Here is a 14,651-nt window from a genome sequence, read left to right as displayed (position 1 = left end):
ATGAAAAGTAGAGTGTTTAACTCGGGTGAAAGGCATCATTTCAGCCTCGGACTATTGGCGCTCTCACTGCGTTCGAGCGCCTAACTACCTCGGCAGAAATGAGTGCCTTTCATCCCTTGGTTAACAATCTACTATATACTAGGTATAAGTATATAGAGTTCTTTCAAATTGTTCACATCAGGAAGCCCGCACAACGGTAGTCGATCTCCATGTGATTTGCACGTTTTATTAATAACAAGCTTTGTGCCCGCGACTTCGTCTGTGTGGAATGATGTCAATGACGATAATTTCTTAAACTCTATGTCCTTCCCCGGGCCTTAAACGATCTCCATACCAAATTTCATCTTAATCGGTTCAACTGTTTAAGCGTGAAGAGGTAACAAACATAATAGATTAGCTCAGGACCGGGACAAGCGGCGTACTAGAAGAGAGGCCTATACTCAGCACGGGCGATAAAGGGCTGACATGATGATGATGATGAATATTAGAGGGATTTCAAAAAAGCCTTACGAAAATGTTCAACTTATTACACTTAGAACGCAAAATTCATTTTTCTATTTTATTAGAGGATCATCCTGTAGGTAAGGTAGATGCATGTATTTTTACGCGCTACGCGAACGGAGTGGCTCCATCAGCACCTAAACGTGTAAGCTGCAGGCGAGCGGCGTAAACAAAGAGAATATAGTGCTACAGGCCGCAGGTAACTATTTACAGGGAGCAGGGAGGGAGGTGCAGTGGAGCAATAATTTATAGCATAGAGAAATAATTAAGACGAAACAGGAGCTGAGTTTTAAATATTTTAGGTAAATATACCCGTCTCGCTAACGGAAGCGGCACCTAAAAGTAGTGCGATAAGGACAAGGCGAAAAATCCTGCGTAAAAATCTCAAAAATCGAGGTTTCGTACTCCTCTGTTTCCTCCTCCAAAACTTAACCAATCGTAACCAAATTTGGAAATCTAAATGATTATGAAATTATCTGTGTCGGACCGTTTTGCTTTTTTGGCTAATTGATATCAGTTTTGAATGCCACGCCTCTCATTGCGGCATAGTCAATTAGGCCATATTGGCCATTTTTGAAGGGCTCTAGCGCCTTAAAAAACAAAAATATCAAAAAAAGCAAAACGGTCCGACAAAGATATTGACAATATTAATCTGTGTTGAAAAAATCATTGCTCTAGCTTCAAAAACCACGGAGGAAAACGAGGAGTACGTTTGTATGGAGGAATGACCACTCCCGTTGGCTCTTAAGTATTAGGTGAGCTTAGGGTCAAATGGTTGGCTAACCCTGGAACGCGCAAGTGGCCCTTAGCGCCACTTGCACCATTCCTATGGTGCAAGTAGGCCTTAGAGTGCTCACCTCCATGGGGTCCCTTTGTTTCCCATAAAGTTTTAAGTCATAATGTATTGTTTGTCATATTATCATTAGTCCTAAAACTGATACCGTTAACTTTTCAGGATTTTCGTAAGGTTATCCGTGGGTTAGTTTTCGTAAGGTTATCCGTGGGTTAGGTAATACTATAGATAGGTTAGGTTAGATTTGTTTTATGGCAATCCTGAAAAGTGACGCGTTTCTGAACCAAATAAATTATGACTAACGAAAATGCGGGCAAACAATACATTATGACTTAAAACTTTTGGGAAGCAATAGAGACCCCCTTAGAGTGCTCACTCCGTACATTATGTAGAAAAACTCACTTTTAATAAGTTATAAGCGATGAACTTTGCTCACGTTAGACCGGGCCGTGTCTGGGCCGGAGCTTCCGGCGCTTACTTTTCTATGACAGGTGATCACGTGATGTTTTCCTTAGATAACGATGCCCCGGAAGCTCCGGCCCGGTCCAACGTGAGTCATCCTCTATTTGTAATAAAATTTAAGATTAATAAGTATTAAGTAAATAATGTTGTAAAAGAGTTAACTTTTAATAATACGTTTTGACATTTATTATCTCATAGTTATGAAGATGTGAGCTATATAGGTACCTGAAGCACTACCACCAGTTTTAACACTGACATAATCACTCACGTTTAAGTAACTTACTTTCTATGCATCTCGCTCGTACTCGCATATTAGTGCAAGCGAGATGTATAGAAAGTAATTTACGTAGACGCGAGTTAATCTGTCAATGTCAAAACTGGTGGTAGCCGTACTTGGCCCCAATTTCACCACGGTGACAGGTGCGACAATTGTAAAATCACTGTTGCTGACGTCACAGGCATCCATGGGCTACGGTTACCACTTACCATCGGGCGGGCCGTATTCCTGTTTGCCACCATCATTGTATTATTTAAAAAAAAATTATTATATCGGAAAAAAACAGATATTTCTTTTGCGTAGTTTCTGACAATTGTCAAGATTTAGAAGAATTGTAGGTAATTCTTGACAGGTAATGAGTTATATGTCGGAATTTCGTGACAATTGTAGTGTTTCTTGTGACAATTGTCATAAACTTAGCAAGAGAAATATCTGTTTTTTTCCGATATAATAAAGTTTTTTTTTAATAAAACAATGATGGTGGCAAACAGGAATACGGCCCGCCCGATGGTAAGCGGTAACCGTAGCCCATGGATGCTTGTGACGTCAGCAACAGTGATATTTTACAATTGTCGCACCTGTCACCGTGGTGAAATTGGAGCCTGGTCGTAGTAGGTAGAGGTGGTAAAGCGTTTGGGTACTTTCCTCTACTTAAAATAAATTATTTCACACTGCGCACGACATAAAGCACCAGATAATTATTAGAAAGACAGAGATAGCAGTTATTTTTAACCACAATTTCTATTTAATAAATCGGATAGAAATATAAAAAGTAGATGAGTTGACCGTGACGCCACTTACACGTTTTCATATAAATTCCATATTAGCAAATCGTTTTGAGAGTTTAAAAAAAGAAGCTGATTTGACTAGTAGGAAAGTCTAATTGTGCATAAATAGGTACCGTGAAATGGGGTGAGTAGGGTCAAAACTGAAATTCAAACCTCGATAACATTTTATTTTTACATATGAAAACGGACGTTTGTATTTTAGTTTTTATTTTATTTTGGGTAAGTAGTTCCATTTCATAACTTTGACTATAAAGAGGAAAATCCACCTCACCCCGTAGTGCCTCGTATTTGGGGTGAGAGGGGTTTTCATACAAAGGTGATTTTGGAAGATTGTTCGATCGTTTTTTTGAAGTGAAAACTTCTTTAGCGGCGCTGAGCACTTTTTGAGGTGGGGAAAAAATGATAAACTCGGGACAGCGTAACGCGTAACGCGAAGGCGTCTCTCCTCTTTTTCTACCGCACGGCGAAAATGTATGCCTGAGCCTGCTGTTTCATGTAGGCGGCGCAGGGCACTTGCGTGACTTATGTCATGTGTGATGTGACGGACAATGTTATTCACCAAAGAACTTTAGTCATAACGTATCATAATCAGGTCAATTATTTAAAACTGGACTTTTATATTAAGCAATAAAGCTCAATGTTCTAATCTTGTACGGGCTGAAATACGAGGATCTCACAGTTACATTCTAACTTTATATCACTCCAATATAATTCAATAATTCAATAAAGTCTCATCTTGATGAAATCGCTAATAAAAGTGAACTCTAGTACTGGTGAATAAAACTCAAAATATCATGACCAAATATATTTAGATGCGAGGTCTGCAAGGTAACTTTACAATTTCTATTCGAATTTTAAACAATTAACGCTACAAATTTAAGTTCACTGGCCAGCAATTTCGGAACTAATGTTTTTCAATAGAAAGGAGGATGGGTCAATAATACATAGTGCTGCAAACATTTTAGACTAGTTATTGAGTTTTTTGTTTATTATGCGTATTACTATAGCTCCGTTTTAAATTGGAATACATTATTTTTGTAGCAGTAGCCTTAAAATCCCTTCTCACCCCCCTCTCAAACCTTCTGTCCCCATTCATAACCCACCTCTCCCCGCGAAACCTACTCACCCCGTTTTACGGTACCAATGCGGTAAATAATGAGATTGTGGGTCACATAATAGTACCTAGATACGAAATATTAAGTTAGGTAATTAACAAAGGACGACTCACGTTAGATCGGCCCGGTACCGAGCCGGGGCGTCCGACACTTCGTTTCCTATAGCATCATGAATATCATGATCACCGATCACCCGTCATAGAAAACGAAGTATAGGCCCCGTGCATGAACTATAGGGGGCAGCATGGGAGCCGTCAGATTTTTGGCGCCCGTCGTAAATGTGTCGTTTATGCTTCCGATATAGCCTACAAGATGGCAGAAGCTACTATGCACAAGGAAACGTATACCGACGAGAACGGTATTAGATGGTAGCACTTGCTTTGGCAATGTACTTACTACATGTGCACATATGTTTCCGATTCGGGCCACAAGATGGCAGACCCTCCAACGCGCATGGTCCCTATAGGACGCCCCGGGCCGGTCTAACGTGACTCATCCTCAAAGGTTTTTCATACTTGAAATAGCTTCTGACTGCGATTTCTTCTGCGTGGAACTTAGAGAATATAACCAAACGGAGTGGTCATTAACAGGCGTTCCCCTCTGTCGAAAATAGGCGGCCAATGGTCAACCACATGTATGAACTGACGTTTATCTGACATGACGTACCTATACATTTGATGTGCCCCTCCCCCGCAAAAAACGGCAGACTATTTTGTACCGAAAATTATAGACATGGCGTCTCCGTTGGTTATATCCTCTAAGGCGTGGAATGATGATGATTTATCAAACCTACTTACTTATACAGAATAAGGGAAATATATTATATAAATTCCACTTGTTTTAATGACGGGTGTTTTTTATTAATATATTATTAACCTCCAATTGTAAAATAAGATGATATATTAATTACTGGGTACAGAACGTGGGTTTACAGGTATGATAGGTAGGTAGGTAGGTACTCAATTTTCTTTACCTATGTACCTATATCAAATTTCGAAATGTAAGTACTTGGTACAGAAGACTCACTCTCTAACAAAACGCGTCTGTTACGATCAGGACAGATATAGCCGCTAGGTGGCGACAGACGCGCGGCTTATGGCTTTCCCCAAAATTGGGGCGGAACGGATGTACTTTTAGCTACCTGTAGCAAAACGAGGAAATTGCGGAGTGAGCCACGCCTGGTAATACCTAGAAGTAGGTTCCTACCTAAATTTCTTTTCAATTCAATTCATCTTTATTCCAGATAACAAAAGATCCATATTACATTAAAATTAAAAAACCTACTTAGCTTGGCTTTTGAATTACTACCTACATAATTATCATGACTCCATCTCCACTATAATCAATTAAGATTACAGTTTAATAAAGTGAAGCACGGTAGGTACATGAAAACCTTTTGGTTACTTTTAAAGGATTACCTTCCCCTACGCAAGTAGGTACCTACTCCTGAAATTATAATAATTATAATTTCAAAAAACAATACGCAGAAGATTTAAAACTATGCATTTTTAAGGGCGTCGCTCTCCCGATCCTCTTATTCGTTCGCGCTGTACTAAACTTAGATGCGAGCGAGCGAGACGGGGCAGTATGGGCGGGGCCCCGGCGCAGACGCATCGTCCCACACGCGCGTTCGAAGAAAATCTTTTGTAAAACGAAACAAAACAAATCACTAGCTAATAGATGCTTAATGAATCACTCGAAGGCAAAATATCTCATCACGAACAAAAAAAGAACGGTTAGTTGTTACCTTTTCGTTATAAAGATCCGTGGGCAACTGAGCATGCCTAAACTGCCATTTAAATGATCACAACAAACTCACATTTTCTTTTTTTACAGACCTACATTTTGACATGTCGTTATTTTTGACATAGTCGGGAAGCCTCTGACAGCTTTATACTTATCAATACATAAGCGAAACATCTCGATCGTAATGAGGGGGTCGCGTCATTAAATAGTTTGAAAAACACTGATCTAAGTAATAAGTACTAATCTATGTTATGCGTTGTACAGTCAGCCACAGGAGAGGTAGGGAAGAATGTTTTGGAAATTACATAAAATACGTTTACACCACACCAGCTCCTTTAAGGTGACAGTCCATTTTCAACGACAGCAGCACTACTGTTCATTTTACTATGGAAATTAACAATAACACCGACGCGTTCAGTACCAGTAGTGCAGCTGCGGTCAGAAATGGAATGTTACCCTTAGGCTCTCTTTATTCTTCAAAAATTTATGAGAAAGTTGCATCTTGTGTCGACACCGTCTGTTTCGGTCACAATTCCAGTCGCAGAGTCGTCGCTGTGTCGACACTGTTACCAGAAATGGGGAAGGGTCGACACATACATATTTACACACAAAGTGTCGTCGCCGTGTGCACACATTGTTACCAGTTTGCGACTACTTTATCCCAAAATCATTCGTTCATTCGTTCATTTTGTTCCTGTCAAATGGAAACTGTCAGATGGAAAAATACTTAAATAAAAATAAGTGACATTAATACGCCATCTCTAAAACGGATTACAAGACGTAATTATTTATTGTTTGCATTTATATTACAATAGGACTTAAATTACTATGGGGAATTAAACTGATCGAGTGATTTGATAAACTAAGTGTAATATAATCAACGCGCAACCACATTGTTTTAGTTTAGCCGGCAATGAAATTGTTTACTTCTCAGTTCCTGTGTTCATAACTATATTATTTGAAGCATTTTTAGTACTTCGATGCGTATACTATACTTAAATAACAGAAATAACGCTTTACATACTACGAAACTTGTTAATTATGATGTATAAATATGGTTTAAGGCTGAGAAATATTGCAGTCACAAAGTAGTTGCAATGTTTCGACTTTGTGTCGACTCTGTGTTGACACATGACACGCGCTGTCAAAAGTAATAACAAAGTTACTGGTATGTTACTGGATTTGCAAAATGGCTCCTTGTGTTGATTTGTTTTCAGATATTCTCAAAGTGTAAAAATGCCGTGGTCAGAGATGGGCATTAATCGTAATTATTTAATGTTTGCATTTATATTACAATAGGACTTAAATTACTATGGGGAATTAAACTGATCGAGTGATTTGATAAACTAAGTGTAATATAATCAACGCGCAACCACATTGTTTTAGTTTAGCCGGCAATGAAATTGTTTACTTCTCAGTGCCTGTGTTCATAACTATATTATTTGATGCATTTTTAGTACTTCGATGCGTATACTATACTTAAATAACAGAAATAACGCTTTACATACTACTAAACTTGTTAATTATGATGTAAAAATATGGTTTAAGGCTGAGAAATATACCAGTCAAAAAGTAGTCGCAATGTTTCGACTTTGTGTCGACTCTGTGTAGACACATGACACGCGCTGTCAAAAGTAGTAACAAAGTTACTGGATTTGCAAAATGGCTCCTTGTGTTCATTCGTTTTCAGATATTCTCAAAGTGTAAGTAAGATCCATGCCGTGGTCAGAGATGGGCATTAATCGATTAACTGTTTATTCGACTAATTAATGGAATTAAAAAAGTTAATCCTCAAATTTTAATCGCGATTAATTTAGTCGACCTAACATAGATTGAAATTGAATTAATCTGAATATTAATCGAATAAATTATCGATTAAATCTCGATTGAAAGTTGACAGGGGGTCATTTTTGTACGTAAAAATAATAGAAATGTCTTGCGTGCGGTAGCCAAACACTTTGTCATAAAAGTCGAGATGGGTGTCGATTTATAGGTTTTAGGGAGTGCCGGTTTCGAAAATGATGACCATTTTGGAATCCAAGATGGCGGCTACGCATTTTATGACAAAAGTCGACATGGATCAACATCCATGACGGCTTATATGACAAAGTGCACGGCAGACATCTTGGAATCCAAAATGGTCATCATTTTCGAATCCTGCACTCCCTAAAACCTATAAATCGACATCCGTGACGACGCAAGTTATCTTTATTTTCAGATCTAACAAATTGCTACAGAATACAAAGAACAAAAAAAGAAGCAAGGAGGTAATGAAACAAGCAAAAATACCTACAGATGATTTCTCGACGCAATTGGGTGATTCTTAAATTGTGTCCAAATTTTTTTGTCATAAAAGTTTTTATTTTTCACATATAGCTCTCACAAGTTCCGTGACATTTCGACCTTGTAAATATTTAGATGTTTTTGTTTATCTATGAGGATCTCACTAGAATAATATAATCAAGGTATGTTTATGTTTGATGATTGAAATAGTAACTCAAAACAATTATATTTGTGTCTTATATTCCTGCCGAAGACTTTTATTTTTCCTTTTCCTTCTACACAAGTTAGGCCAAGTAATAAGAATTTAGGGCTCTCAATTTTATCTTGACTTCTACATCAGTAAAGCTACGAGGCCATGTTTGGTATCGTTTTCGTATAAATTCGCAGTACCAAATTTAGTTATGGTATCACATTGACACCATTCCGAAGTAAAACATATAAACTTATTAAAATACTTTCTTTTAAACTCCTCTTCACGCTTAAACTGCTGAACAGATTCAATTTAAATTTGGTACACAGATATTTTGAGTCCCGAGACAGGACATAATAAGTTTTCTCAAAAATCATCATTTAAAGGTGTGAAATGTGGTGTAGGGGGGAATTCAGAATTGAATTCTTGAAGTTAATACTGCTTAAGTTTAGGTTTGAAGTCATGTTTTTATCATTTTCAAGACCATCCCAAATTTCATATAAATCGGTTCAGCGGTTATTGATTTCCCGTACAAATTTCCACGCCACTATTCACACCTTCAAAAGATGATTTTGGTTATAAGAACTATCCCAGGACATATGTCCTGTTCCGGGACGCAAACTATGTATTTCTATACCAAATTTTAACGAAATCGGTTCAGCGGTTAAGCGTCAAGAGGAGTTTAAAAAAAACCGGCCAAGTGCGAGTCGGACTCGCGTATTAAGGGTTCCGTACATTAAGTCCGACTCGCGCTTGACTGCACATTTCTAATAGGTTTTCCTGTCATCTATAGTTAAAGAACTATTTTGTGTATTTTTTTTTTCAAAATTTAAGACCTAGTAGTTTCGGAGATAAAGGGGGGGATGGTAATTTTTTGGGTATAAAATTAATTTGTTTACGTTACATGTCCGTCTTTGGGTCCCTAATTTTCATATATGTACTAAATTTCAACTTAATTGGTCCAGTAGTTTCCGAGAAAATAGGCTGTGACAGACGGGCAGACATACAGACGCACGAGTAATCCTATAAGGGTTCCGTTTTTTCCTTTTAAGGTACGGAACCCTAAAAAGTTTTTTTTTTTAAATTTTGTGGAATGGTGTCAATGTGATACCATAAATGGATTCAGCACCCCATATTTATACGAAAACGATACCAAACACGGCCTAATAGCACCTTCACTGATGTAGATATATCATAAAAGTTTGACGGGTGTTGGGTGTTTATATGGTTTTGGTCGATTATTATCATTTGCATCGCCCATGATGACTTACTAGAATTACGAGCACATGAGACACTAATAGTAGTTTGACAAACCTTGGTTTTTAAGAGGTATTTTATATTGACATTTGCTGTCACAAATTTGCTGTCAGATTTGGTCACAAACCGCACGCAAAGTGCACACAATGTGTCGACACCTTGTTATGGAAAAGTGTACACACGGCGACGGCACTTAGTTTCGAAACAATTCTAGACACATTGTGTGCACTCTGTTACGACACATCTGACATTTAGTTACCACTTTGATGATTCTGCGACCGGAATGGTTATATGGGTGATTTTTATCCACAAGAGTGGTAAAGAAATTTGATGCAAAGTGTGATTTGTTTCCTCGAATTGACTTTTAAGTGATGATTATTGAATGATAAGTATTTAACGTCAGCGTAAACATACCTAAATCAATCAAATCAAAAGGCAAAGCTCTGCGTAGGTGGCACCTTTGTGGCACATACAGTAAACAAACCACATTGACACATCATACGTCACGTCAATCACATGGCCTACCGCGAAACAAGAAATTCGAAATTTCGTTATCTAATCTCTCTATCACTCTTGCATATTCGAGCGATAAAGACGCAGATAACTAAATTTCGATTTTGCGTTTACCGGTAGGCCCTTGTTAACAAAACGCCTTGATGAATCAATTTTATTGTCTGTGAAAACTTGTCAAAAAACAGTTTAAGGCACAGTATGTATAAGTTAGTCTATGAATTTACTGAGTCGGTAGTGCTGCACTCTGGCGGCAGAAGACTGCCGTAATATCCCCTATTGGAACCAAATTTGTCGTCAGCAACCAAATTTCAAACAATTGACTGTTTCCTATTTCTACAAAAACGATTGGCATCGACTGAAAACTGTAGATTTCATTAGGATAAGACTACCTACCGCAAAAACCGAAATTCGCAAATTGTCTTTTTTTCTTTCTCTTTTACTCCAATGAAGGTGTAATAAGAGTGACAGAGTAAGATGCCCGTAATTTGCGAACTTCGATTTTCGCGGTTATAGGCCTGGTTGGAATGTTATTTCGTTCATTCATAAGTTCCACAACCTCATTGTTAACGAGACTGAACCTTAGGTTTCGAACTTTTGAAGCTACATTCTAAAACACCTGATATTTCTTTGAATATTTCATACTTGCTCAAAAACGCACATAAAACTTTCTCACACCAAAATACTTATAATTTAAAAACCGCTCCTTCTTCGCTTTATTTACGTATGCGCAGGCGACGACAGCGCTAACGACGCCATCTTCCGCCGCATCTGTCTGTCCGCGCCCGCGCCGGATGCAGGCCGACAGGGTTGCCAGCTTTATGCCATTTCCACGGACATGTCGAGACGACAAGACATAAAGAGAAGAGACGGGAGCGTCTTTAAAAACTGGATGAAAGTCAGTTAAAAGCAAAGTTAGATCATTCCAAAAGAAGCAGCACTATCGAATGTTGAGTCAGGCAATGTTACGAGTACTCCCTCCTTTGGACCATGTTTGGACCACTCGAAGCGCAGGCATATAAAAATTACGATTTAAAGATATATGTATGTAAATATTCGTGTTAATGTTTTCTTTTTAAAAAGTACGTAACTCATAAAATAAACTTCATTAAAAATAACTTTTTATATACATATAACGCTTTACGGCATAAACAAAAACGTCACTTACACGCCAACGTCATCACGGGCGCAAGCGAGCTAATGTAAACCTTACTTGACAATGTGAAGGTTTACTTTGACGCGTACGCCATAACACGTATAGTCTCCGAGCGTATAGTTGTCCATGGCGCTGTGGGCATGACTAGTTAGTTACGACGCCTTTAGGTGTTCTTGGCGTTCAAAAGGTTAATGTTCAGAGTCAATCAGTCAATGAAGCTTGACGTTACTCTACAAAAAAGGCTTTCCTTTTGCTGTAAGTAATTTTATGGAGTTTAGTTATCTACAAGATGCTAGAAACTCTCCACCGACATTGAAGTGATAAAGTGTGGCAATGCCACTATAAAGTCATATTTCCATTGGAAATTCCCACACTCTGTCGGTGCAAATTCTCTCTAGAATTGATCCTAGTCCGACTCTAGTTTGCAGGAATAGTTTTAAAACCATGGTCACCCTCCGTGCACTACGCTTTCTCTGTAAACAACGCTACTGTTTACGGCTCGTCGTAAACTAAACCATCTAGCTTGTGAAACGGTTATCTAAATTCGTGGTTCAAGTGCCTGCTTCCGAGAAGACGGTCCCAATAACAATGTATAAGTGCTGTCAATATCGGGCTGTAGGTAATTTAGGTATCAGAGAGCCTACCGCGAACTACGTTACGTTCGACGTGTTGCCTATTTGTCGCTCTTGTAAATTCGTACGTGAGAGTGACAGCGAGGCAACACGTCGAAGTGGTTCGCGGTAGGCCTTCAGTGACTGCGGGCGTCCGTAGAACACGAATCCCATGCATTTGCTTGCCTAAAGGATGACTCACGTTAAACCGGGCCGGGTTCGAGCCGGAGCTTTCGGTGCTTCGTTTTCTATGGAAAGCATCACGTGATCACGGTCATTTGTCATAGAAAATTAAGCGCCGGAAGCTCGGGCCCTGAACCGGCCCGGTCTAACGTGAGTCATCCTATATTGTCACACAGAAGGAAATCTCATTAAAAAGCTGCGGCTGCCAACGAATAGTGCAGTCCCGAATGTGCATTGGACTTGCGTGAAACAACTGAGAGTTTACCTCGACCGAAAACCGAGATTTTGTTAGGTACTAATCAGTGTCTCTAAGCTTTGACTTGAATAAATTCAAGGAATGTCAATAAACTTTCTATATCAAGTGCGTTGGTAGCCTAATAGTGATAGGCTGATAGGCAATTTCATTTTAACTTGTACTTTAAAGCGCGACATATGTCGTGTTTCAGTAACGTCTAACCGTTACATTCCTGACAAAATGTATGCGATTTGACATTGACAGTCAGTTTTGTATAACGATTACTAACCAGCCGTTAATGGTACACAGTTAAATGAAAAGCCCTGATAGGACGTACGACTTTCAATCCGGGGTTCGCTCGTACCTATCTAATCTAATCAGTTTCTCGGAAATTATGTAAGAAAATGTCATGTGATTTAATATTTCCCATTTGCACTTCAATAAATGAAAACACTAATCCATAATTACATATTTCCGCGAAGAATTTCAAAAGGTATAGGGGAGTCCCAACCCGGTTTTGGCCAGCGTGGAGAGTACCTATGCCTAATTCTCCTCGTTCATTAGAAGAGACCTCTGTGCCCAGCAGTGGGACATACACTGAATTATTATATTATGTCTGCATCTAAATGGTCAACGGTATTTTTATCAGCAAATATATCGCGTTATAAACCTTTCGTCGGGATTCAGGTGAACGGCCGGCGCTCGCGTCGTTCACAAGATGGCGGCCATATTTCCGTCATCGGCCCGTCTGATGCGCGCCAGAATAAGATTATTGGAAATTTGACACACACGCGCAACGAGGTAAATTTGACTTGTCATATTGATGACTCTTGACATGTCGCGATCTTAGGGTCTGATCGATTGTCTGAATGCGTTTCTCTCAACTCAGCGCGTTAAAAAATATTCACAGGGAAGATCAATTTGGCTACCCTTTTTTTATGAGCGGAACTTAAAACTTTCTGTCAAAATGGCGGAGTGTTACATTTTGAAAGAAATTAAAAAACTGAATCGACAAAAAAACTAATCATTCGAATATGGTCAGAAAATTTCACGAGAATCGGTTAAGAATTCCGACCTGTAGAGGAGAACATTCGGATCTTCGAAAGCATTTTTGCCCCAGCTGAAACGGACACCTTTGTTAACGCTCGGTCAATAAAATTGCACTCAAATCAGTTCATCCGCTTCGGAGACACGGTGCTACAGCCTACACTAACATAGAATTAGGTACGCACACAGATACGCATCCTGAACTGAATCACACCCTTTTTTGCGTGGGGGGTTAAAAGGAGAAGCTCTTTAACTTAGAGTTTAACTTTTAAGTTAACTTCGGTGTCACATTACATCTGCCGTAGGTTTAAGTACAGTCAACTGTAAAAATATGGGTGTACAAACCATCTCAAAAATATGTCCCATAACTCTTATGTCAGTGAATGAAGACCTATGGGACATATTTTTGAGTAAGTTGTCTACACCCATACTTTTACAGTTGACTGTACCATACGATAAACAAATAGAAAATCACAAAGAAAGGCTCTGTCACGAACTAACATTAAAACAACTCGAATCCAACCTGCGCTTTATGATCGACGCAGCTAGACGGGTTTTATGTGAAAAGATCAACCGATGACGCATATAAGTGGGCCTTGTGCCTATTTGCGTACGGTACAAATAGAATACACTATTTTTCCAAGACGAGGGTAGTGTTGAAAAGTGGTTTTACGTGATCGTCGCATATATCCGTTGGCGCGGGCAATCATATTGCACAGAAATAACAACAAGTTCAATGCATTTGCCGACTATCCTTCTGACGACCAATGTCATATACTTACTTACCTAAGTCACAGAATAATTAATACTACTACCGTACAGAAAGGAAACTTCCTACTAAAACGAAGTTTGACAGCGGTTCAGGGTCGAATCTTGCTGTCCCTTTCTAATATATGGCACTATCCCTTTCGGCTATTTAGGGTTGTCATAAATCAAGTGATTATCTTATCTGTGGTCGTGCACGCAAAAGGAAGTCAAGTGGTGCCAACCCTAATAATTGCTCGGAGCAATGCTGAGCCGAGCGGAGCCGAGTTTGACCGAAGTCAGGAGTTTCGCACCCCTGCCTAAGTTACCTATGTACTAGCATAGCATAGAGGAATATAAGTAAAAAAAGAAAGGTAACTCCATACATCAGTTTTCTTACTAAAACGCGAGTTATTTCGTAGTCGACATCTAACGCCAAGTATTGGAAGACGTTAGCTGTCGACTACGAAATAATTTGCGTTTTGGTAAGAAAACTGATGTATGGAGTTACCACTCTTTCTTTACTTATATTACTCTATGGTACTAGTAGTACACTCAGCCTCAATATTAGACGATGAAACAACGAACCAAAAGACGCCAACCTGGAATAGGTAGGTACCTACTTTTCCAAATAGATATTTTTGAATCTACATCGTCTACAATACGTTGTATATTCTAAATGATATAATTCGATAACAAGTCACGACTAAAATAGTTGTGAATCGTGACATCTATGATCTATGTCATCTATTG

The sequence above is a fragment of the Cydia splendana genome, chromosome 19 (assembly GCF_910591565.1).
Source record: "Cydia splendana chromosome 19, ilCydSple1.2, whole genome shotgun sequence".
Classification (NCBI taxonomy): domain Eukaryota; kingdom Metazoa; phylum Arthropoda; class Insecta; order Lepidoptera; family Tortricidae; genus Cydia; species Cydia splendana.
Note: the sequence above shows the minus strand (reverse complement) of the source record.